The following is a 24554-nucleotide window of genomic DNA, read 5'->3' as shown; positions in this document are numbered from 1 at the left end:
GGAAAAATTACTAATGACGTTCCATAAATTATTTTTTAAATTTTTTCAAAAATATTCGAATTAGCTAGTTTTTCCTCTTCTTTTTTTCGGTTGAATTTTGAATTTTAAAGAGTCGAAATTGAAGATAAACTATGTTTCAAAATTTAATTGTAATTTTTTTCATGTTTTCTCCTCTTTTAAACCGTTCAATTAAGTGTAAATATCATTAATTATTAATAATAACAAAGAGTTAAAGGTAAATTGAGCAAATTGGCTAATTCTGGCAATTTATTGAAGTGTGTATCAAACTGGTAGCCCTTCGCATTAATCAGTACCCAAGAAGTAGCTCTTGGTTTCAAAAAGGTTGGTGACCCCTGCCTTAAAGTATGATTCACATTCAGAATGTTCCATCCTTCTATATATGGTAGTTGGACTTGCAGACAACTTCATTACTGCTAAATAGCAGTTTTCAGTAATGTCACAGAAGATGCAGGATTTGCTTGAACATTTAAGTGGTGAAACTTCCTATAAGAGGACAGCTGTAGTGCTGTATTCTGAGGATCATGTCATATTTAATTTGAACTTTTTTTATTTTTTTAAATGGTCCTTAGTAGTCACGTACAAATATGTGTGAACTATGCAACATTATTTAAATTTGGTCCCCATGAACCATATTAACTCGTTTTCCCCAGGCTCCCCAGTAAGAATGATCAGCACATTACTTCATCAATCCAGAGATTTAAAGGCCTGCTGAAATGATTTTTTTTATTTAAACGGGGATAGCAGATCCATTCTATGTGTCATACTTGATCATTTCGTGATATTACCATATTTTTGCTGAAAGGATTTAGTAGAGAACATCAACGATAAAGTTCGCAACTTTTGATCGCTGATAAAAAAAAGCCTTGCCTGTATCGGAAGTAGCGTGACGTCACAGGAGGAAGGGCTGCTCACATTTCCCCGTTGTTTAAAATGCAGCGAGAGCGATTCGGACCGAGAAAGCGACGATTACCCCATTAATTTGAGCGAGGATGAAAGATTTGTGGATGAGGAACGTGAGAGTGAAGGACTAGAGTGCAGTCCAGGACGCATCTTTTTTCGCTCTGACCGTAACTTAGGTACAAGCTGGCTCATTGGATTCCACACTTTCTCCTTTTTCTATTGTGGATCACGGATTTGTATTTTAAACCACCTCGGATACTATATCCTCTTGAAAATGAGAGTTGAGAACGCAAAATGGACATTCACAGTGACTTTTATCTCCACGACAATACATCGGCGAAACACTTTAGCTACGGAGCTAACGTGATAGCATCAGGCTCAAATGCAGATATAAACAAAAGAAATAAACCCCTGACTGGAAGGATGGACAGAAAATCAACAATACTATATAACAATGGACATGTAACTACACGGTTAATGCTTTCCAGCCTGGCGAAGGTTAACAATGCTGTTGCTAACGACGCCATTAAAGCTAACTTAGCAACGGGACCTCACAGAGCTATGCTTAAAACATTAGCTATCCACCTACGCTAGCCAGCCCTCATCTGCTCATCAACACCCGTGCTCACCTGCGTTCCAGCAATCGACGGTGCGACGAAGGACTTCACCCGATCATCCGTGCGGTCGGCGGCTAGCGTCGGGTAGCGCGTCTGCTATCCACCTCAAAGTCCTCCTGTTTGTGTTGCTGCAGCCAGCCGCTAATACACCGATCCCACCTACAACTTTCTTCTTTGCAGTCTTCATTGTTCATTAAACAAATTTCAAAAGATTCACCAACACAGATGTCCAGATTACTGTGGGATTTTGAGATGAAAACAGAGCTTTTTTGTATTGGATTCAATGGCGTCCGAATACTTCCGTGTCAACCATTGACGTCACGCGCATACGTCATCATACATAGACGTTTTCAACCGGAAGTTTCGCAGGAAATTTAAAATTGGACTTTATAAGTTAACCCGGCCGTATTGGCATGTGTTGCAATGTTAAGATTTCATCATTGATGTATAAACTATCAGACTGCGTGGTCGGTAGTAGTGGCTTTCAGTAGGCCTTTAAAGACGTGTATGAGCTAACTGGGCAGTGGCCATTTTACCACATTTTTTTTATGCCTCCACAACCTGTAGAAAGGGTGGTCCCCACAAGTGATGATCAAAAACTTGGTACCCATTCCAAATGATAACCAGTGTGTGTGTGTGTGTGTGTGTGTGTGTGTGTGTGTGTGTGTGTGTGTGTGTGTGTGTGTGTGCAGCGTGCAAATGGATTCGACTGTTATTGCTTTTTTATTGCCCAAAAGAAGCCTCCAGCTGGAAAGCGAGGAAACGTAGGAGGAAGAGGGAAGCGCATGTGTGCGACGTTCATTTACCGACGAAGCGCCCCGAGTGGCGTAAGAGAGCAAAGATCCACTTCATGCGGCGTTTTCCGGCATTCCCGCTCGCGGCTGCTTTCATGTGGAGCGTCGACGCTTTTCGGCACGCTCAGCTGCAACACAGTCACGCTTCCGGCGGCGGCGTTACCGTCGGCTGGAGTCGCCGCCCCCCTTCGACCCCACGGCGCCTGTTGGTGCGGTTGCCATGGAAACGCGAGGAGAGACCCCCTCGGTGGGGAAACGGCCGTAATAGGCGAGGGGTCGTGTTATTTTATGGCCTGTGGAGTCCGACACCAGCAGAAGACCTCCCTCATGCTCTTTACCGTCAATAAACGTCACATTTTTCTCGACAAGCTTGCTGTAGACGTCTCGTTCACGACTGCTTAAGGTGCACACGTTCATCCGACACACAGAGGGGAGGTTGCCTAGCAACACTGGACAGAGTCTGGCAGGCAATGAGGAGGGAAGCTCGTTCTCCGCAGTGTGATTCTGCAAGGACAGCAAACGTCGAGTTTAACGCGGACGCACTCCATCAGCTGACCTCAATTCTCTCGACTTCCTCCGAGCGGGGAAGGATTCCTTCTACGTTAACAACTCCACACCAAAGACGGCGTTACGCAATTGCCTGACAGCAGTTATGCTCCTGTAAACATTTTCTCATACGGATCTTGTTGAGAAAAATACTACAGGAGGTAATCCTGAATATATAAAGTAGTCAGTGTACAGCTTGTGTAGTGGGAATTATTTACTGTGCGCTGAAAATGAATCAACGCAAACGTCGTCGTGTAAATAGTGCTCAAGTGGATGGAAGAAAAAAAAGGAAGCAAAGAAAGAGGAAAAGTAAAGAAGAAAGGAGTGAGGGAAAGAAAGAGAGAAGGAAAAAGCGAAAGGAAGGAAGAAAAGAAGGACAGAGAGGAAGCAAGAAAGGAAAAAGAAGGAAGGGTTAGGAGAGAAGGAAATACATGACAGAAAGAAGGAAGGAAAAAATGAAAGAACGAAATTGAGCTAAGAAGAAAAAAAGGAGAAAAGGACACAGGGGAAAGAAGAAAGAAAACAAGAAAGGAAGGAGGATAGGAAAAAGAAGGAAGGGGAAGGAAATAAATGACGGAAAGAAGGACGACAGAAGGGAAGAAAAAAATGTAAGAAGAAAATGAAGGAAGGAAGAAAGAAAGAAAGGAGGGAAGGAAGAAAGAAAAGAAGAAAGAAAGGAGGGAAGGAAAAAAGACAGAAGGGAAAGGAGAGAAGGAAATAAATGACAGAAACCAGGAAGGAAGGGTGAAGAAAGAAGGTAAAGGAAAACATTTAAAAAAAGAAACAAGAAAGGAAGGAGGAAAGGGGAAAAAAGGAAGGGGAAGGAAATAAATGACGGAAAGAAGGACGACAGAAGGGAAGAAAAAAATGAAAGAAGAAAATGAAGGAAGGAAGAAAAGAAGGAGAGAATGACAGAGAGGAAGGAAGAAAGAAAATAAGAAAGGAAGGAGGGAAGGGAAGGGAAAAAGAAGGAAGGGAAAGGAGAAGGAAATAAATGACAGAAACAAGGAAGGAAGGGAAGAAAGAAGGAAAGGGAAAATATGAACAAAAAATAAACAAGAAAGGAAGGAAGAAAGGGAAAAAAGGAAGGGGAAGTAAAGAAATGACGGAAAGAAGGACGACAGAAGGGAAGAACAAAATTAAAGAAGAAAATGAAGGAAGGAAGAAAAGAAGGAGAGAAGGACAGAGAGGAAGGAAGAAAGAGAAGAAGAAAGGAAGGACGTAAAGATGGAAGAATGACTTAAAGAAGGAAGGAAGGGGGAAGAAACAAGGAAAGAAGGAAAGAAGGAAGGGAAGAAAAGAAGGAGAGAAGGACAGAGAGGAAGGAAGAAAGAAAAGAAGAAAGGAAGGAGGGAAGGAAAAAAGAAGGAAGGGAAAGGAGAGAAGGAAATAAATGACAGAAACAAGGAAGGAAGGGTGAAGAAAAAAGAAGGGGAAAAAAGAAAAAAAGAAAAAAGAAAGGAAGGGGGAGGGAAAAAATGACGGAAAGAAGGGCGACAGAAGGGAAGAAAAAAATTTAAGAAGGAAGAAAATAAGGAGAGAAGGACAGAGAGGAAGGAAGAAAGAAAAGAAGAAAGAAAGGAGGGAAGGAAAAAGAAGGAAGGGAAAGAAGAAGGAAATAAACGACAGAAACAAGGAAGGAAGGGAAGAAAGAAGGAAAGGGAAAAATTTAAAAAAGAAACAACAAAGGAAGGAAGAAAGGAAAAAGATGGAAGGGGAAGGAAAGAAATGACGGAAAGAAGGACGACAGAAGGGAAGAAAACAATGAAAAAAGAAAATGAAGGAAAGAAGAAAAGAAGGAGAGAAGGACAGAGAGGAAAGAAGAAAGATAAGAAGAAAGGAAGGAAGTAAAGAAGGAAGGAAGGGGGGAAAAAGAAGGAAGGGAAAGAAAAAGGAAATAAATGACAGAAACAAGGAAGGAAGGGAAGAAAGAAGGAAAGGGAAAAAATGAAAAAAAGAAACAAGAAAGGAAGGAGGAAAGGAAAAAGAAGGGGAAGGAAATAAATGACGGAAAGAAGGACGACAGAAGGGAAGAAAACAATGAAAAAAGAAAATGAAGGAAAGAAGAAAAGAAGGACAGAGAGGAAGGAAGAAAGAGAAGAAGAAAGGAAGGAAGTAAAGAAGGAAGATATTACTTAAAGAAGGAAGGAAGGGGGAAGAAACAAGGAAAGAAGGAAGGGAAGAAAAGACGGAGAGAAGGACAGAGAAGAAGGAAGAAAGAAAAGAAGAAAGAAAGGAGAGAAGGAAATAAATGACAGAAACAAGGGAGGAAGGGTGAAGAAAGAAGGTGAAGGAAAACATGAAAAAAAGTAACAAGAAAGGAAGGAGGAAAGGAAAAAGTAGGAAGGGGGAGGAAAGAAATGACGGAAAGAAGGACGACAGAAGGGAATATATATATATTTTTTTTAACATGCCTCAAAACAGCAGCTTGGAATTTGGGACATGCTCTCCCAAATATCCGATATTATCGGACATCTCTAGTTCTCACTTCTCTGTGAAGCGCTTTGAGTGTCTAGAAAAGCGCTATATAAATCTAATCCATTATTATTATTATTATTATTGTCACACACACACTAGGTGTGGTGAAATTTGTCCTCTGCATTTGACCCATCCCCTTGTTCCACCCCCCTGGGAGGTGAGGGGAGCAGTGAGCAGCAGCGGTGGCCATGCCCGGGAATCATTTTTGGTGATTTAATGTCATGTCTGTGTGATCATGTTTTGTTTGGCCATGTGCTTTTTTTGGATTTTGTCAGTTCCAGTTTTTTCACTCTCTGTTTTGTTTCCATGACAACCCATTAGTTTTCACCTGTCCTCATGTCACACACCTGATTCATTTGCACTCACGCACCTGTTGTTAATCATGTCTGTGTTATTTAAGCTTTTCATTTTCTGTTGGTCGACCTGGCGACATTAACTCTGTGACCCCTGTTTACCTCTGATGACTTCTGCTACCCATGTTTCCATAGTTCCATGACAAGTAAGTTTTTGTTATTAATGCCACAGTTAGTGACGTTTTGCTTCATGTTCATAGTTTCTGCCTTTGTGCAAGTTTTTGTTTCATTAGCCAAGTTTTTGTACTTCCGCCTTGTGCGCGCCTTTTGTTCCTTTTTTATAGTAATAATTAAAAGATGTTCTTACCCTCACGCCTTGCCCGCGGCAACTTTCCTTTGCATTCCGGGAAAACAAACCCCATAGTCCACGTCTTGACATTTAACCCCCAATTCCAACCCTTGATGCTGAGGTAATGGGTCCCATTTTTATAGTCTTTGGTATGACTCGGCCGGGGTTTGAACTCACAACCTACTGATCTCAGGGTGGACACTCTAACCCAGGGGTCACCAACCTTTTTGAAACCAAGAGCTACTTCTTGGGTAGTGATTAATGCGAAGGGCTACCATTTTGATACACACTTAAATAAATTGCCATAAATAGCCAATTTGCTCAATTTACCTTTAACTCTATGTTATTATTAATAATTAATGATATTTACACTTAATTTAACGGTTTAAAAGAGGACAAAACACGAAAAAAATGACAATTAAATTTTGAAACATAGTTTATCTTCAATTTCGAATCTTTAAAATTCTAAATTCAACCGAAAAAAAGAAGACAAAAACTTAAAAAAATAATTTATGGAACATCATTAGTAATTTTTCTTGATTAAGATTAATTTTAGAATTTTGATGACATGTTTTAAATAGGTTAAAATCCAATCCGCACTTTGTTAGAATATATATAACAATATGGACCAAGCTATATTTCTAACAAAGACAAATCATTATTTCTTCTAGATTTTCCAGAACAAAAATTTTAAAAGAAATTCAAAAGACTTTGAAATAAGATTTAAATTTGATTCTACAGATTTTCTAGATTTGCCAGAATAACTTTTTTGAATTTTAATCATAAGTTTGAAGAAATATTTCTCAAATATTCTTTGTCGAAAAAACAGAAGCTAAAATGAAGAATTAAATTACAATTTATTTATTATTCTTTACAATAAAAAAAATACATTTACTTGAACATTGATTTAAATTGTCAGGAAAGAAGAGGAAGGAATTTAAAAGGTAAAAAGGTATATGTGTTTAAAAATCCTAAAATCATTTTTAAGGTTGTATTTTTTCTCTAAAATTGTCTTTCTGAAAGTTATAAGAAGCAAAGTAAAAAAATTAATGAATTTATTTAAACAAGTGAAGACCAAGTCTTTAAAATATTTTCTTGGATTTTCAAATTCTATTTTAGTTTTGTCTCTCTTAGAATTAAAAATGTCGGGCAAAGCGAGACCAGATTGCTAGTAAATAAATAAAACTTAAAAAAATAGAGGCAGCTCACTGGTAAGTGCTGCTATTTGAGCTATTTTTAGAACAGGCCAGCGGGCTACTCATCTGGTCCTTACGGGCTACCTGGTGCCCGCGGGCACCGCGTTGGTGACCCCTGCTCTAACCACAGGGCCTCTTGAATAAGTGTAGTAGTAATCACACACTACTGAAAGTGTCAATACACAGCAGAATAGTCGTGTTGCTTGCAGGGTTTTTGTGTGTTTGGCTCACACACACAAGACAACCACACTGAGGTTGTTCACTTTTATTGAGATTATCCCAACAAACTTGATTTTTGGGGGATTTATCTGTTTGCTTTTGGGTTTAACAACACCCCACAGGCGTCCCGTTCCTTTCTACCCTGACTGTGTGTGTGCGCGCGTGTGAGTTTCCCTCTATTGTAACAGCTTATGCAAGGCCTCTTTGATTAAGTAACTGAGCAGAAGAAGTGCTCAAAGCTTACTGGAACCTCGCTAACATGGATGATGTCCACACTTTTACTTTTGTTGATCTTTGCTGGGGCTCTTCTTTTCTCAAGAAGGACGTGTTTGCGCTGATGTGATGGATCACTGTGACAGTAACCATCCTGTTGATGTTAAAGAGGGGACCGGGTTTGCAGTGACCCACTTCCTCTGCGACGCTGCACGCACAGACGCCACCGAGGTGGTTTCGTCTGCTCAACCTTCACCTTGGTCAGCTTGCCACCTGGTTCTGATCCAAGAAGAATGAATATCGTTTGGCTTTGTCGAGCCAAAGATTGGCTGATTGTGTTGTTTGTCCTCTCACTACTGTCTGCTAGCAGAAGTGGCGACTGCCAAGGAGGCGTTTGTCAAGCGGGGCTCGCACAATGTGTGTAACAATAACAGTTACATCACATCCTGGAGAGCAGCGCAGCTTGAAAAGATGTTAGGCAGAAGCAGAAGCGGAAGCGGAGCTCCAAATAGCATCTTGTTTAGTTTTTAAATATCCTAAAGTGTTTTAGAAGCGCGGTCATTGAGAAAGATGAGCCAGCCAGTTTTTTAAACACTTAGAGCAGTGTTTTTCAACATTTTTTGAGCCAAGGCACATTTTTTCCGTTGAAAAAATCCAGAGGCACACCACCAGCAGAAATCATTAAAAAACAAAACTCCATCCATCTTCTTCCGCTTATCTGAGGTCGGGTCGCGGGGGCAGCAGCCTAAGCAGGGAAGCCCAGACTTCCCTCTCTCAAGCCATTTCGTCCAGCTCCTCCCGGGGATGCCGAGGCGTTCCCAGGCCAGCCGGGAGCATACTTGCCAACCCTCCCGATTTTCCCGGGAGACTCCCGAATTTCAGTGCCCCCTCCCGAAAATCTCCCGGGTCAACCATTCTCCCGATTTTCACCCGGACAACAATATTGAGGGCGTGCCGTGATGGCACTGTCTTTAGCATCCTCTATAACCTGTCGTCGCGTCCGCTTTTTCTACACACAAACAACGTCAACCCAGTCACATGTTGTATGCGGTTTTTACAGACACACGTTAGTGACTGCAAGACATACTTGGTCAACAGCCATACAGGTCACACTGAGGGTGACCGTATAAACAACTTTAACACTGTTACAAATATGCGCCACACTGTGAAACCACACGAATGACAAACACATTTCGGGAGAACATCCGCACCGTAACACAACAGAACAAATACCCAGAACCCCTTGCAGCCCTAACTCTTCCGGGACGCTACAATATACACCCCCCGCTACCACCAAACCCCGGTTTTTCTCTTTTTTTGGTATTTTCCTGTAGCAGTTTCATGTCTTCCTTGGAGCGATATTTCCCGCATCTTCTTTGTTTTAGCAATCAAGAATATATCAGTTGTTTTTAATCCTTCTTTGTGGGGACATTGTAGATTGTCATGACATGTTCGGATGTACATTGTGGACGCCGTCTTTGCTCCACAGTAAGTCTTTGCTGTCGTCCAGCATTCTGTTTTTGTTGACTTTGTAGCCAGTTCAGTTTTCGGGTATTTTCCTGTAGCAGTTTTTATGTCTTCCTTTGAGCGATATTTCCCGCATCTACTTTGTTTTAGCAATCAAGAATATTTCAGTTGTTTTTAATCCTTCTTTGTGGGGACATTGTAGATTGTCATGTCATGTTCGGATGTACATTGTGGACGCCGTCTTTGCTCCACAGTAAGTCTTTGCTGTCGTCCAGCATTCTGTTTTTGTTTACTTTGTAGCCAGTTCAGTTTGTTGGTATTTTCCTGTAGCAGTTTCATGTCTTCCTTGGAGCGATATTTCCCGCATCTACTTTGTTTTAGCAATCAAGAATATTTCAGTTGTTTTTAATCCTTCTTTGTGGGGACATTGTTGATTGTCATGTCATGTTCGGATGTACATTGTGTCTTTGCTCCACAGTAGGTCTTTGCTGTCGTCCAGCATTCTGTTTTTATTTACTTTGTAGCCAGTTCAGTTTGTTGGTATTTTCCTGTAGCAGTTTCATGTCTTCCTTGGAGCGATATTTCCCGCATCTACTTTGTTTTAGCAATCAAGAATATTTCAGTTGTTTTTAATCCTTCTTTGTGGGGACATTGTTGATTGTCATGTCATGTTCGGATGTACATTGTCTTTGCTCCACAGTAAGTCTTTGCTGTCGTCCAGCATTCTGTTTTTGTTTACTTTGTAGCCAGTTCAGTTTTAGTTTCGTTCTGCATAGCCTTCCCTAAGCTTCAATGCCTTTTCTCAGGGGCACTCACCTTTTATTTTTGGTTTAAGCATTAGACACTAAGCATTAGAGATAGGGTGAGAAGCTCTGTCATCCGGGAGGAACTCAGAGTAAAGCCGCCGCTCCTCCACATTGAAAGGATCCACCCGAACGCCTCCCTAGGGAGATGTTTAGGGCACGTCCGACTGGCAGGAAGCCACGGGGAAGACCCAGGACACGTTGGACGAAGTGGCTGGGGAGAGAAGTCTGGGCTTCTCTGCTTAGGCTGCTGCCCCCGCAACCCGACCTCGGATAAGCGGAAGGAAATGGATGGATGGCATTAGACACCTTTTTACCTACACGCTGCCTCCCGCTGTTTCCGACATCTACAAAGCAATTAGCTACCGGCTGCCACCTACTGATTAGGAAGAGTATTACACGGTTACTCTGCCGAGCTCTAGACAGCACCGACACTCAACAACAACACATCATTTGCAGACTATAACTACTGGTTTGCAAAAAATAATTTTAACCCAAATAGGTGAAATTAGATCATCTCCCACGGCACACAAGACTGTATCTCACGGCACTAGTGTGCCGCGGCACAGTGGTTGAAAAACACTGACTTGGAGTCTGCACTCAAGTTCTCAGCACTTTATCATCACTGAATCAAGACCTCAAAGCATATTAATGACAAAGTTAATGACAGAGAAACTTTAAACACCAGAGAGTCTGTTAGTCCCGATGGCGACGGCGCCCACTCAAACCGAAGCTTTTAATTAAAACAGTCCACTGCTGACGTGAACTAAGCACTTGTGACTTTTACTTCCGTGTTATTCTCAAGTGCAAATAACACAGAATGTTTTATATACTTTTATTTTGGCTAGTACGGGGATCGGCAACCTATTTGCTCCTTGGAGCTTTTTGCAAAATGTATGAAAATGGAAAGATATGGGGGGAAAAATATATATTTTTTGTTTTAATACGGTTTCTGTAAGGGGACAAAAACACAAAAACCTTCCTAATTGTTAGAAACCCCACTGTCTAATATGTTTGTGCTTCACTAATGAGAGTATTTGGCGAGCGCGGTTTTGTCCTACTAATTTCGGCGGTCCTTGAACTCACCGTACTTTGTTTACAGGTACAACTTTCTTCTACGCTGCCACAGAAAGACGTGTTTTATGCCACGCCTTCTTTGTTTTATTGTGTCCACCAAACGTTTTATGCTGTGCGTGAATGCACAAAGATGAACTTTGTTGATGTCATTGACTTGTGTGGAGTGCTAATCAGGCATATTTGTTCGGTGCATGACTGCAAGCTACTCAATGCTAACATGCTAATGAGGCTAGTATGTACATATTGCATCATTATGCCTCGTTTGTAGGTATATTTGAGCTCCTTTACTTACGTCTCCTCTGTATTTAATTTATATTTGCATCTGTATGTAATATTGGCTTTATTTCTGATAGTTGTTTGTGTGCCATGTTGTTCCAGACCACAGCAAACATATACCATACTAGCCTATTATCATGTCAGTGTTTCCCACACATTCATTTATTTGTGGCGGCCCGCCACGAAAGAATTACGTCCGCCACAAATTTTAAAAAATATTATTATTTTTTGGGTTTTTTTTGTCCTGTCCAGCTTCTCAGGCAAATCATATAGTTGATGTAGATGCCCATATAGGCTGTTCAGATTTACTTTACAAAAGATAAGTGTAGGATACTTCTCTTGTTGCCTTATTTGTATTTGACCGCTACTGTTTTCTGTTTATTTGTTACTGACTGTGGCAGGACACCTCTGCCTCTGTTTCACTTTATGTTGCTGGTAAATAATATGGTTGTAGTAGTAGGCTAAAGTTAAATTATTTAGTATGCACTAATTAAAGGGACAGAGCTTTAAGAGACATTTTAGCTTTTATATTTTATAAGATATATTTTTTGTAAGAACCACAATTAATAAATATATTTCAGTGAATCACTTATTGTTCAAATCTGTATATAAATATGTACATAAAGTGTTGTAATTATATTGTAAAATGGATGGATGGATGATGGATGGATGGATGGACGTTTAAAACAAAACTGTTATTAATCAGTAAGTATACATTTTTTGAGCATTTTTAGAGAAAATCATATCATTGTAATACATTATGCAAATTACTCGATGTCATGGTGACCACGCCCATAGCCACGCCCCCACCACCACAGGTATCTTGGCAGTTTATGGGAAACACTGCATGTATTTATTAATTACTTGCTTTGGGTGAATTTCTGTCGAAAACCCCCCCAAAAAAATATATTAAAACATTTTTTTGACCAAAAATCTACAAATTTGAAAAAAAAATGCTGACCCTTCGTGACAGCCAGCTCATATGTGTGAGAAAATGCAGGGGAAACACTTTGCTGTGACCGCATTCTGCAGAATCCCTGTCCTCTCCCTCTGTGTGTGTGTGTGTGTGTGTGTGTGTGTGTGTGTGTGTGTGTGTGTGTGTGTGTGTGTGTGTGTGTGTGTGTGTGTGTGTGTGTGTGTGTGTGTGTGTGTGTGTGTGTGTGTGTGTGTGTGTGTGTGTTCTGGCAATGCTTACTTAATGGGGACATCGCTCTGTTTGCAGAGTCACCTTTCGGGGACCTCTCACGGTATGGGGACAAAAAAACAGGTCCCCTAAAGAGAAACCTTTTTAAATGATAGTCAGATCCATTCTGAAGATGCCTAAGTGATTATTAAGCTTTGGCCCATAAAACATGTTTACTGGTTAGTCAGAACATTTATTTTCTTGAAAAGTGAAACATTTGACGTGAACTAAGCACTTGTGACTTTTACTTCCGTGTTATTCTCAAGTGCAAATAACACGGAATGTTTTATATACTTTTATTTTGGCTAGTACGGGGATCGGCAACCTATTTGCTCCTTGGAGCTTTTTTAAAAATGTATGAAAATGGAAAGATATGGGGGGAAAAATACATATTTTTTGTTTTAATACGGTTTCTGTAGGACAAAAACACAAAAACCTTCCTAATTGTTAGAAACCCCACTGTCTAATATGTTTGTGCTTCACTGATGAGAGTATTTGGTGAGCGCCGTTTTGTCCTACTAATTTCAGCGGTCCTTGAACTCACCGTAGTTTGTTTACAGGTACAACTTTCTTCGACGCTGCCACAGAAAGACGTGTTTTATGCCACGCCTTCTTTGTTCTATTGTGTCCACCAAACATTTTATGCTGTGCGTGAATGCACAAAGATGAACTTTGTTGATGTCATTGACTTGTGTGGAGTGCTAATCAGGCATATTTGTTCGGTGCATGACTGCAAGCTACTCAATGCTAACATGCTAATGAGGCTAGTATGTACATATTGCATCATTATGCCTCGTTTGTAGGTATATTTGAGCTCCTTTACTTACGTCTCCTCTGTATTTAATTTATATTTGCATCTGTATGTAATATTGGCTTTATTTCTGATAGTTGTTTGTGTGCCATGTTGTTCCAGACCACAGCAAACATATACTGTACTAGTCTATTATCATGTCAGTGTTTCCCACACATTGATTTATTTGTGGCGTCCCGCCACGAAAGAATTACGTCCGCCACAAATAAAATATTTATATATATATATATATTTTTTGTCCTGTCCAGCTTCTCAGGCAAATCATATAGTTCATGTAGATGCCCATATAGACTGTTCAGATTTACTTTACAAAAGAGAAGTGTAGGATACTTCTCTTGTTGCCTTATTTGTATTTGGCCGCTACTGTTTTCTGTTTATTTGTTACTGACTGTGGCAGGACACCTCTGCCTCTGTTTCACTTTATGTTGCTGGTAAATAATATGGTTGTAGTAGTAGGCTAAAGTTAAATTATTTAGTATGCACTAATTAAATGGGCAGAGCTTGAATGTTTTATATACTTTTATTTTGGCCAGTACGGGGATCGGCAACCTATTTGCTCCTTGGAGCTTTTTGAAAAATGTATGAAAATGGAAAGATATGGGGGGAAAAATATATATTTTTTGTTTTAATACAGTTTCTGTAGGAGGAAAAAAACACAAAAACCTTCCTAACTGTTAGAAAGCCCACTGTCTAATATGTTTGTGCTTTACTGATGAGAGTATTTGGCGAGCGCCGTTTTGTCCGACTAATTTCGGCGGCCCTTGAACTCATTGTAGTTTGTTTACAGGTACAACTTTCTTCGACGCTGCCACAGAAAGACGTGTTTTATGCCACGCCTTCTTTGTTTTATTGTGTCCACTAAACGTTTTATGCTGTGCGTGAATGCACAAAGATGAACTTTGTTGATGTCATTGACTTGTGTGGAGTGCTAATCAGGCATATATATACATGTACAACTTTGCTGCCACAGAAAGACGTGTTTTATGCCACGCCTTCTTCGTCTTATTTTGTCCACCAAACGTTTCATGCTGTGCGTGAATGCACAATTGTGAGCTTTGTTGAGTGCTAATCAGGCATATTTGTTCAGTGCATGACTGCAAGCTAATCGATGCTAACATGCTAATGAGGCTAGTATGTACATATTGCATCATTATGCCTCGTTGGTAGGTATATTTGAGCTCCTTTACTTATGTCCCCTCTGTATTTAATTTATATTTGCAAGTCTCGTGACACATTATCTGTATGTGATATTGGCTTTATTTCTGATAGTTGTTTGTGTGCCATGTTGTTCCAGACCACAGCAAACATTACCCAGCTTGCAGAGATTGTAATAAATCCATTAGAAGAAGACCGACTGCCATTTCCTTTAAAATGGACACACACATCTATAGCTTTGGCCATTCTAAACCAGTCATTTCCAGGAGTTATCTCACCTTCTGGGAAGCCTCAATTTTACTAATGTTTTCCAATGTTGTAAAAATGTGTAGAATAAATATTACATTTCAACATTTCTGCCAACAAAGATTTGCATCAGCCTGCAACACAGTCATTTTGATAGTAGGCTAATATAGCTAATATAGACACTTACATCATGTGTTGCCTTCATTATAAGATTTATATAAGGCTTTTAATTTTTTGCAGCTCCAGAAAGACTTGTCTTTTGTATTTTTGGTCCAGTATGGCTCTTTTAACATTTTGGGTTGCCGGCCATCTTCAGATGAATATCAAAATACTAAATGGTAAAACATCATGCATTAAAAACACTCTTTCAAAACGGCAAATTATAATAAAATAATTATATATCTACTTTTAATTGTTCAAATGTGGTCATATTAAAAATATTCTCAGTAGTTGCCAGACTAACATTACTATTCGGACAATAAACCAATATTTTAAAACTACTAAACAGTAGAGGCAGATATGAAGATACACACACAGATGTGCCTACATAAAACAGGAAGTGAACCCACAGAAGTGAAGCACACCCTTCTGCCTTTATCATTAGAAAACACTCTAAAACCTTTACACACTAAAATGGAAGGTAAACATATTCAAGCACTCAAGCAACAATAGAACGGCTCTTAAAGGGGAACTTTTCTTAAAATTGTATCTATCATTTCCAATCCTTATTCAAGACAAGAGCATGTTTTTTATTTTTTGATGCATTCTAAATCGTAAATAAACGCTGGAAAAAGTCAGCTAATAATGGAGGTAATAGAATGTTATATTTCACCTATAAGGCATTGTACAAAACATCCCAAAATCTCCATCAACGTTATATATACATACTATAAGTATACATGTTATGTAGTTAAATTCATAATAACACGTAATATTTACATATTTTGCTCATTTTAAGTATACGATGGCATATTAATTTGGGACTACTTTGGGACAAATGATGATCCAGAACCTTATATTTTTGAGGCTGAGTATAAGGAGGATGATCTACACATTTTAGAAGCTGTGTGCTAAACAGATGCAGCTTTAGTGATACACTAAGTATCATGTAGCAGTATTGCTAAATAAGAAATACAAACTACAAACACAATTAAACAATAACTTACTGTACAATGTCTGTTTTCACTCGGATGCCGACTGATGGGATGTTTTTATCTTCCCGTTTAGATCATCTTTTAACCGTCTTTCTCGCTATCTACAGGTAAAAGTTTACAAACTTCTCGGTTTATGACCACAACCTTCTACTATTCAGGTGTGATGCATGATTTATAACCGAGTATTAACTTTCACCACCTCAGACGCGATGCAGCAGCTCACCGGCTCAATATGTCAATATAGCAACATAGAGTGTCCGCCCTGAGATCGGTAGGTTGGAGTTCAAATCCCAGCCGAGTCATACCAAAGACTATAAAAATGGGACCCATTACCTCCCTGCTTGGCACTCAGCATAAAGGGTTGGAGTTGGGGGTTAAATCACCAAAATGATTCCCGGGCGCGGCGCCGCTGCTGCCCACTGCTCCCCAAGGGGATGGGTCAAATGCAGAGGACACATTTCACCACATCTAGTGTGTGTGTGACAATCATTGGTACTTTAATCTTAATCTTTAATCTTAAACTAGTTAGCTCTCTGTGATCAAGGCACTGCTAAAAGTAGTTCCTCTTATAATACCAATATCAGTAATACTTGGTTAACATCAGCGGCGTGTGGTGAGGTTAATGTGTGGTGAGGCACGACTGCATCATCACAGTCAAATTTAAAAACATATGAACCTGCAGTGCAGGTGTACCTAATGTTGTGTCCCTGCGGTCGTTCGCGGCTCCTGCAGCGCGAGCATGGTTGTTTTTGCACTTTTTGGCTTCTTAAGTGACTTTTTTTGGGTGGATTCGGTCTTGCACGTGGAGGGTTTGGGTGTGGGCTTTGGTTGGTGTGGCGCTCCCGTCGGGCGGTGTATTCTGCGGCGGAGGTGCTTAGCACCAGGAGGCGGGGTTATGAGACGAGCCTCACACAGTGAGTCTTCGCAGCAGTTTTATGAATGCTCAGCACTAAAAATACGTTACACACATACAGTTGTTGACAAAATACACTGTACATTATATACCTCAGCTAACTAAACTATGGAAATGTATAATATAATTCATATAGCAATACAGTCTCACTGCACAGCAGGCCAGCAGTTAGCCGAGTCATTGCGCAATCCATGGTGAGGCTCAACTGGCTGCTGATCACCGCACCGTCTCTTCTCAGTATTTGAACGGCAAATGTGAAAATAAAAATAAAAATGATCTAAAACTGGTGGAGTTAAATGGAAAATAACTTTAGTATAATCACTGGATACATATAACAATTTAATTATTTTTTTTTTCTTTTTACTTTTTTTTTCTTTCCATGATGGCAGGTGAGGCCCCGCCTCCCCTGCCTCTAGTGACTGCACACCACTGGTTAATATTCAGGTCAGAAGAAGTATGGAGTATTGTTGGCGGTTATTGGATGTTCCTTTAGAAGGATTTATGGGCACAATAATGTACTTTCATTAGCTGCATCATGAGCCACCTCATACTTGCCGTATTTGACCAATTAGAGTGTTTTCTTGTCCAACATAAGGCTTGTGATTGACAGGCAAATTCCCCCCAAAAAGTACAGTTCTTTAAAAAGGCTGTTCACAACCTATACAGGGACGCCTCGAGGGTGTTCATTTTCCCACATATTTTAAGTGGACCTCTTCCGGCGTTAGCACATAATGATACAACCTATGTTTTCAGTAACACACACACAACTAATGAAAAGGGATTCAGCTAAGTTTAACTACTGAATGTATATTCTATAATGACTACTGAATTTTTCCAACTATAAGGCGCACTTGAAATCCTTTCATTTTCTCAAAAATCGACAGCGCGCCTTATAACCCGGTGCGTCTAATGTACGGCATATTTCTGGTTGTGCTTACTGACCTCAAAGCAATTTTATTTGGTACACGGTGTAATGATAAGTTTGACCAGTAGATGGCAGTCATACATAAGAGATACGTGTAGACTAGAGATGTCCGATAATATCGGGCTGCCGATATTATCGGTCGATAAATGCTTTAAAATGTAATAACGGAAATGATCGGTATCGGTTTCAAAATTATCGGTATCGGTTTCAAAAAGTAAAATGTATGACTTTTTAAAACGGCGCTGTGTACACGGACGAAGGGAGACGTGCAGAGCGCCAATAAACCTTAAAGGCACTGCCTTTGCGTGCCGGCCCAGTCACATAATATCTACGGCTTTTCACACACACAAGTGAATGCAACGCATACTTGGTCAACAGCCATACAGGTCACACTGAGGGTTGCCGTATAAACAACTTTAACACTGTTACAAATATGCGCCACACTGTGAACCCACACCAAACAAGAATGACAAACACATTTCGGGAGAACATTCGCACCGTAACACAACATAAACACAACAGAACAAATACCCAGAACCCCTTGCAGCATTAACTCTTCCGGGACGCTACAATATACACCCCCCCGCTACCCTCTACCCCAAACCCCGCCCACCTCAACCTCCTCAGGCTGCATGTCCCAAATTCCAAGCTGCTGTTTTGAGGCATGTTAAAAAAAAATAAAGCACTTTGTGACTTCAATAATAAATATGGCAGTGCCATGTTGGCATTGTTTTCCATAACTTGAGTTGATTTATTTTGGAAAACTTTTTTACCTTTTTTAATGCGTCCATAATAATGTGGTAATTCCACGACTGTATATATCGGTATCGGTTGATATCGGAATCGGTAATTAAGAGTTGGACAATATCAGAATATCGGCAAAAAAGCCATTATCGGACATCTTTAGTGTAGACTGCAATACGACGGCAGTAAACAACACCAAAACTTTAAATGTTAAATTGAGAATATAGAACATTACACACGGCGCTCAAAAATCTGTCAAAATGTTTTTAGTACGACTTCTGTAAGCTATGAAGGCGCACTGCTTGATGGATTGTCGACGCATTAAACATATAAGTATTATTATGGTGCATGTATAAGGACCGCAAAATGGCACCTATTAGCAGACATATTACCTGCCGTTTTGTTTCTTCTGGTAACTGCTGATGTGTATTTGGGATCTGCATAAGTCCTGAAAATGTGCGCGAGTCCGCAATTGTGGTCCGTGATGACGCCGTAGTTATGTGGCATTCATCTTCCGCTGTTGCCATTTGTAATATAAAGTAGCGTAAAGTTCTTACTAATATCTGCCGGACTAGCAAGTCGGATGTTTTTTCACGGGACATGATGTTGAATTATTGAGCCACGGATGAGGAGATGCTGCTCCGTTATTGATTTAAGTAAAGTTTTGGTACCGGGGGGTGTATATTGTAGCGTCCCGGAAGAGTTAGTGCTGCAAGGGGTTCTGGGTATTTGTTCTGTTGTGTTTATGTTGTGTTGCGGATGTTCTCCCGAAATGTGTTTGTCATTCTTGTTTGGTGTGGGTTCACGGTGTGGCGCATATTTTTAACAGTGTTAAAGTTGTTTATACGGTCACCCTCAGTGTGACCTGTATGGCTGTTGACCAAGTATGCCTTGCATTCACTTGTGTGTGTGAAAAGCCATAGATATTATGTGACTGGGCCGGCACGCAAAGGCAGTGCCTTTAAGGTTTGTTGGTGCTCTGTACTTCTCCCTACGTCCGTGTACACAGCGGCGTTTTAAAAAGTCATACATTTTACTTTTTGAAACCGGTACAGATAATTTCCGATATTACATTTTAAAGCATTTATCGGACGTCTCTATTTTAAATTTAGAAACAAATTATAATATGACCACTTTAATGCGCCTTTTGAATGAAAAAAGACCCTGAATAGACCCGCTCATCAGCAGTGCGCCTTTTAATCCGGTGCGCCCTATGGTCCGAAAAATATGGTAATTGTTAGCTGCTTGTCTGAGACTCAAGTGGACCAGACAGCGGTGAGTGACCGCCATGAACGGCACACTCATTTTTATCACAATAACCACACTGCAAAAACTGAAATCTAAGTAAGATGAAATATCTCAAATAAGGGTGATATTTGCTTATTTTCTGTCTGATAAGATAATTATTCTCTCTCAGCAGATTTTATGTTTGAGTGTTTTACTTGTTTTAAGTGTTTTGGTCCTAAATGATCTCAGTAAGATATTACTGCCCCGATCATCGCGCACATAATAAACCTATCAATTACACAAGGCCAAGTACCAAAAGATTTTAAGATAGCAAGAGTAACTCCCCTCTTTAAAAAAGGAAGCAAATTGGAACCTGGTAACTACCGACCTGTTTCTATTCTCAGTTCCATTTCGAAAGTAATGGAGAAATATTAAGTTTATTAGTTACCTTGCCACTAATAAACTCATGTACAAATTCCAATCCGGCTTCAGAACTAACCACTCCACTGACACACGTCTTCTCTATCTGACCGACCACATCAAACATGAGGTGGACGCAGGCAAATACTGCGGCATGGTCATGCTGGACCTTCAGATGGCCTTTGACACCGTTAACCACGCTATACTGTTGGATAAGCTCAGAGCAATCGGATTTAACAAAACCTCATGGAGCTGGATGCAATCTTACTTGGAGGGGAGGGAGCAGGTGGTAGAGGTGAACGGCACCGTGTCTCCCCCCCCCCCCCTCTCGGTGAGCTGTGGAGTCCCCCAAGGCAGTATATTGGGACCTTTACTGTTCCTAATATACATAAACGACATGTCATCGGCATGCGACTGTGAATTGTTTTTGTTTGCGGATGACTCTGCCCTGCTGGAATCCGGCAAGGACAAGTCACAGGTGGAGAAAATCCTCAGTGCTGAGCTCTGTAGAACTTGCACCTGGCTCGCTGACAACAAGCTATCCATACACTTGGGTAAAACAGAATCCATCCTGTTTGGGTCCCACATCAACCTTAAGAAAGTCAATGACTTCACCATAAAAGTGGGTGACATTGCTATCACCAGGAAAGATGAGGTCACCTACCTAGGTTCCATTCTAGAGGCTAACCTTTCCTGTGATAAAATGGCAACCAAGGTAATCAGAAAGGTTAACCAACGAACGAGATTTCTCTACAGAATCTCCTCTCTGGTCAACAAAAGCACCTTGAGGATTCTGGCGGGAACTCTCGTTCAACCCTTTTTCGATTACGCATGCACCTCCTGGTACCCTAGCACCTCCAAAACCCTCAAATCTAAACTCCAAACATCTCAGAACAAGCTAGTCAGGTTACTTCTAGACCTCCACCCCAGAGCCCACCTCACCCCTACCCACTTCTCTAAAGTGGGCTGGCTCAAGGTGGAGGACAGAGTTAAACAACTTGCACTGAGCCTAGTCTATAAAATCCACTACACCTCCCTGATACCGAAGTACATGTCAAACTACTTCCTTAACGTAAATAACCGCCATAACCACAACACCAGGGGGAGCTCCACTAACCACGTTAAACCCAGATTCCGAACGAACAAAGGTCTTAACTCATTCTCTTTCTATGCCCCATCAATGTGGAATGCGCTCCCAACAGGTATAAAAGAAAGGGCATCTCTATCATCCTTCAAAACCACAATAAAAGTTCACCTCCAGGCAGCTACAACCCTAAACTAACACTCTCCCCGGATTGCTAATAATCAAATGTAAACAATCAAATGCAGGTACATTTTCTTATGCCTTCTGATCTCTCTCTCTCTCTCTCTCTCTCTCTCTCTCTCTCTCTCTCTCTCTCTCTTTCTCTCTCTCTCTCTCTCTATGTCCACTACTTGCTGCCCATATCCTACCCCCCCCCACCCCCCATCCACACCCCTGATTGTAAATAATGTAAATAATTCAATGTGATTATCTTGTGTGATGACTGTATTATGATGATAGGATATATGATAGTAAACAACTGTATCATGTGGACGCCGACTTAAACAAGTTGAAAAACTTATTCGGGTGTTACCATTTAGTGGTCAATTGTACGGAATATGTACTTCACTGTGCAACCTACTAATAAAAGTCTCAATCAATCAATCAATCAATCAATCAAAACAGCTTGTTGCTGAGATTTGATGACCTATATTGAGTAAAACATGCTTGAAACTAGAATATCAACTGATGCAAAGCTGTGGCATCAACACTCACAAGTATAAAACGACTTTTTTAAAGTAATAATTTCTTATTTCAAGCATGTAAAAAAAAAATCATGACTTTGACACAATTGTGTCTCATAATTAAAACAGATGACAGCCAAATGGACTTTGCTGTTTTATTTTCAATGAAACAATAGAAAATATGTACTCATATAGTAGTACAGTTGTTATTAGTGAGAATATACTTATTTTAAGGTATTTTTGGGGCTCATTGAGGTTAGTTAATTTTACTTGTTTTGAAAAGTCTTGACGAGCCAAATTTTCTTGTTCTGTTGGCAGATAATTTTGCTTACTTCAAATAAAATACCCCTAATTTTTGTATTTTTTGTTTTGTTTTTGAACACTGACTTTTCGCAGTGCACGATATGACATTTTCATATTGTTACATGTAGGGATGTCCGATAATGGCTTTTTGCCGATATCCGATATTGCCCAACTCTGTAATTACCGATACCGATATGAACCGATACCGATATCAACCGATATATACAGTCGTGGAATTAACACATTATTATGCCTAGATAGGACAACCAGGTATGGTAAGGATAAGGTCCTTTTAAAAAAATAAAAAAATAAAAAATAAGATACATAAATTAAAAACATTTTCTTGAATAAAAAAGAAAGTAAAACAATATAAAAACAGTTACATAGAAACTAGTAATTAATGAAAATGAATCAAATTAACTGTTAAAGGTTAGTACTATTAGTGGACCAGCAGCACGCACAATCATGTGTGCTTACGGACTGTATCCCTTGCAGACTGTATTGATATATATTGATATATAATGTAGGAACCAGAATATTAATAACAGAAAGAAACAACCCTTTTGTGTGAATGAGTGTAAATGGGGGAGGGAGGTTTTCTGGGTTGGTGCACTAATTGTAAGTGTATCTTGTGTTTTTTATGTTGATTTAATAAAAAAAATAAAAAATAAAAAACGATACAGATAATAAAAAAACGATACTGATAATTTCCGATATTACATTTTAAAGCATTTATCGGCATCTCTAAGTGGTGCAGTTGTTATTAGTGAGAATATACTTATTTTAAGTTATTTTTGGGTTCATTAAGGTTAGTTAATTTGACTTGTTTTGAAAAGTCTTGACGAGCCAAATGTTCTTGTTCTATTGGCAGATAATTTTGCTTACTTCAAATAAAATACCCCTAATTTTTGTTTGTTTTTTTCTTGTTTTTGAACACTGACTTTTTGCAGTGCACAATATGACATTTTCATATTGTTACATGTAGGGATGTCCGATAATGGCTTTTTGCCGATATCCAATATTCCGATATTGTCCAACTCTTTAATTACCGATACCGATATGAACCGATACCGAAATATACAGTCGTGGAATTAACACATTATTATGCCTAATTTGGACAACCAGGTATGGTGAAGATAAGGTCCTTTTAAAAAAAAATTAAAAAATAAAATAACATAAATAAATTAAAAACATTTTCTTGAATAAAAAAGAAAGTAAAACAATATAAAAACAGTTACATAGAAACTAGTAATTAATGAAAATGAGTAAAATTAACTGTTAAAGGTTAGTACTATTAGTGGACCAGCAGCACGCACAATCATGTGTGCTTACGGACTGTATCCCTTGCAGACTGTATTGATATATATTGATATATAATGTAGGAACCAGAATATTAATAACAGAAAGAAACAACCCTTTTGTGTGAATGAGGGGACAAATGGGGGAGGGAGGTTTTTTGGGTTGGTGCACTAATTGTAAGTGTATCTTGTGTTTTTTATGTTGATTTAATTATATAGTATAACACATGGCACACTGACAAAGCTTAACCTATTGTTACTATAACAATCTACAAGGTTAATGTAGGTTGCTTCTCTTTCTTCCCCTCCATTTTCCTGCATTCTTTCGTATCTCAAGTTATCATTACGTATATGTATTGTTGCATTTGAACAATTGTATTGTTGATAATAAAGGTAAAGTATTGGTATTGTTTATTATCAATAGCACTATTTCTATTGGTATTCATATTGCTCCATTTTTAGTGTAATAATGCTAATTGACATTTCTGTATTATTTTTTATTTTCACTAACTGCTTATTTGCTATTACTTTTACCATCATATTTGTACATGTCGTATTTGCTGATGTTGCTCTATTGTTGTTGTTGTTGTTGTTTTTGTGTTTGCTGTTGTTGTTTTTGTCTCTCTGTCTAATCCCCCTCTTGTCCCCACAATTCCCCTCTCTGTCTTCCGTTTTTTTTCTCTTTCTATCCCCTCCTGCTCCGGCCCGGCTGCACCAAATGATAATATAAATACATTTAATAAAGTCAAAATACAAATAAGGCAACAAGAGAAGTATCCTACACTTCTCTTTTGTAAAGTAAATCTGAACAGCCGATATGGGCATCTACATCAACTATATGATTTGCCTGAGAAGCTGGGCAGGACATTATAAAAAAATTAAAAATTAAAAATTAAAAAATAAAAAAAAATAAAAAGTAAGTGTATCTTGTGTTTTTTATGTTGATTTAATAAAAAAACATTTATCGGCCGACAATATCGGTCTAGTCTAGTCTAAATCTAAGTCTATTCTGTAGATTCTAGTCACGTTTAAAACAGTTTTTGACAGTGACTTGTCCATGTGTTCATTATTCCTTGTATACGCATGCGCGGTAGCACTGTTGAACATCTCGTCAGAACACTGCAAATGAGCAACTGGAATATGAATTCATTGCTAATTG

The 24554-nt window shown here is 39.4% G+C and overlaps 1 protein-coding gene across 2 annotated transcripts in view; it reads right to left on the bottom strand.

The window, feature by feature from the left end:
- The window catches only part of LOC133659852 (inactive phospholipase C-like protein 2), a 137092-nt gene that overhangs the window by 7968 nt on the left and 104570 nt on the right, over positions 1-24554 (bottom strand). The window lies entirely within an intron of this gene.

This window comes from Entelurus aequoreus, linkage group LG11 (genome assembly GCF_033978785.1).
Source record: "Entelurus aequoreus isolate RoL-2023_Sb linkage group LG11, RoL_Eaeq_v1.1, whole genome shotgun sequence".
Classification (NCBI taxonomy): domain Eukaryota; kingdom Metazoa; phylum Chordata; class Actinopteri; order Syngnathiformes; family Syngnathidae; genus Entelurus; species Entelurus aequoreus.
The sequence above is the reverse complement of the archived record's forward strand: the minus strand, read 5'-3'. Positions and strand labels throughout refer to the sequence as shown.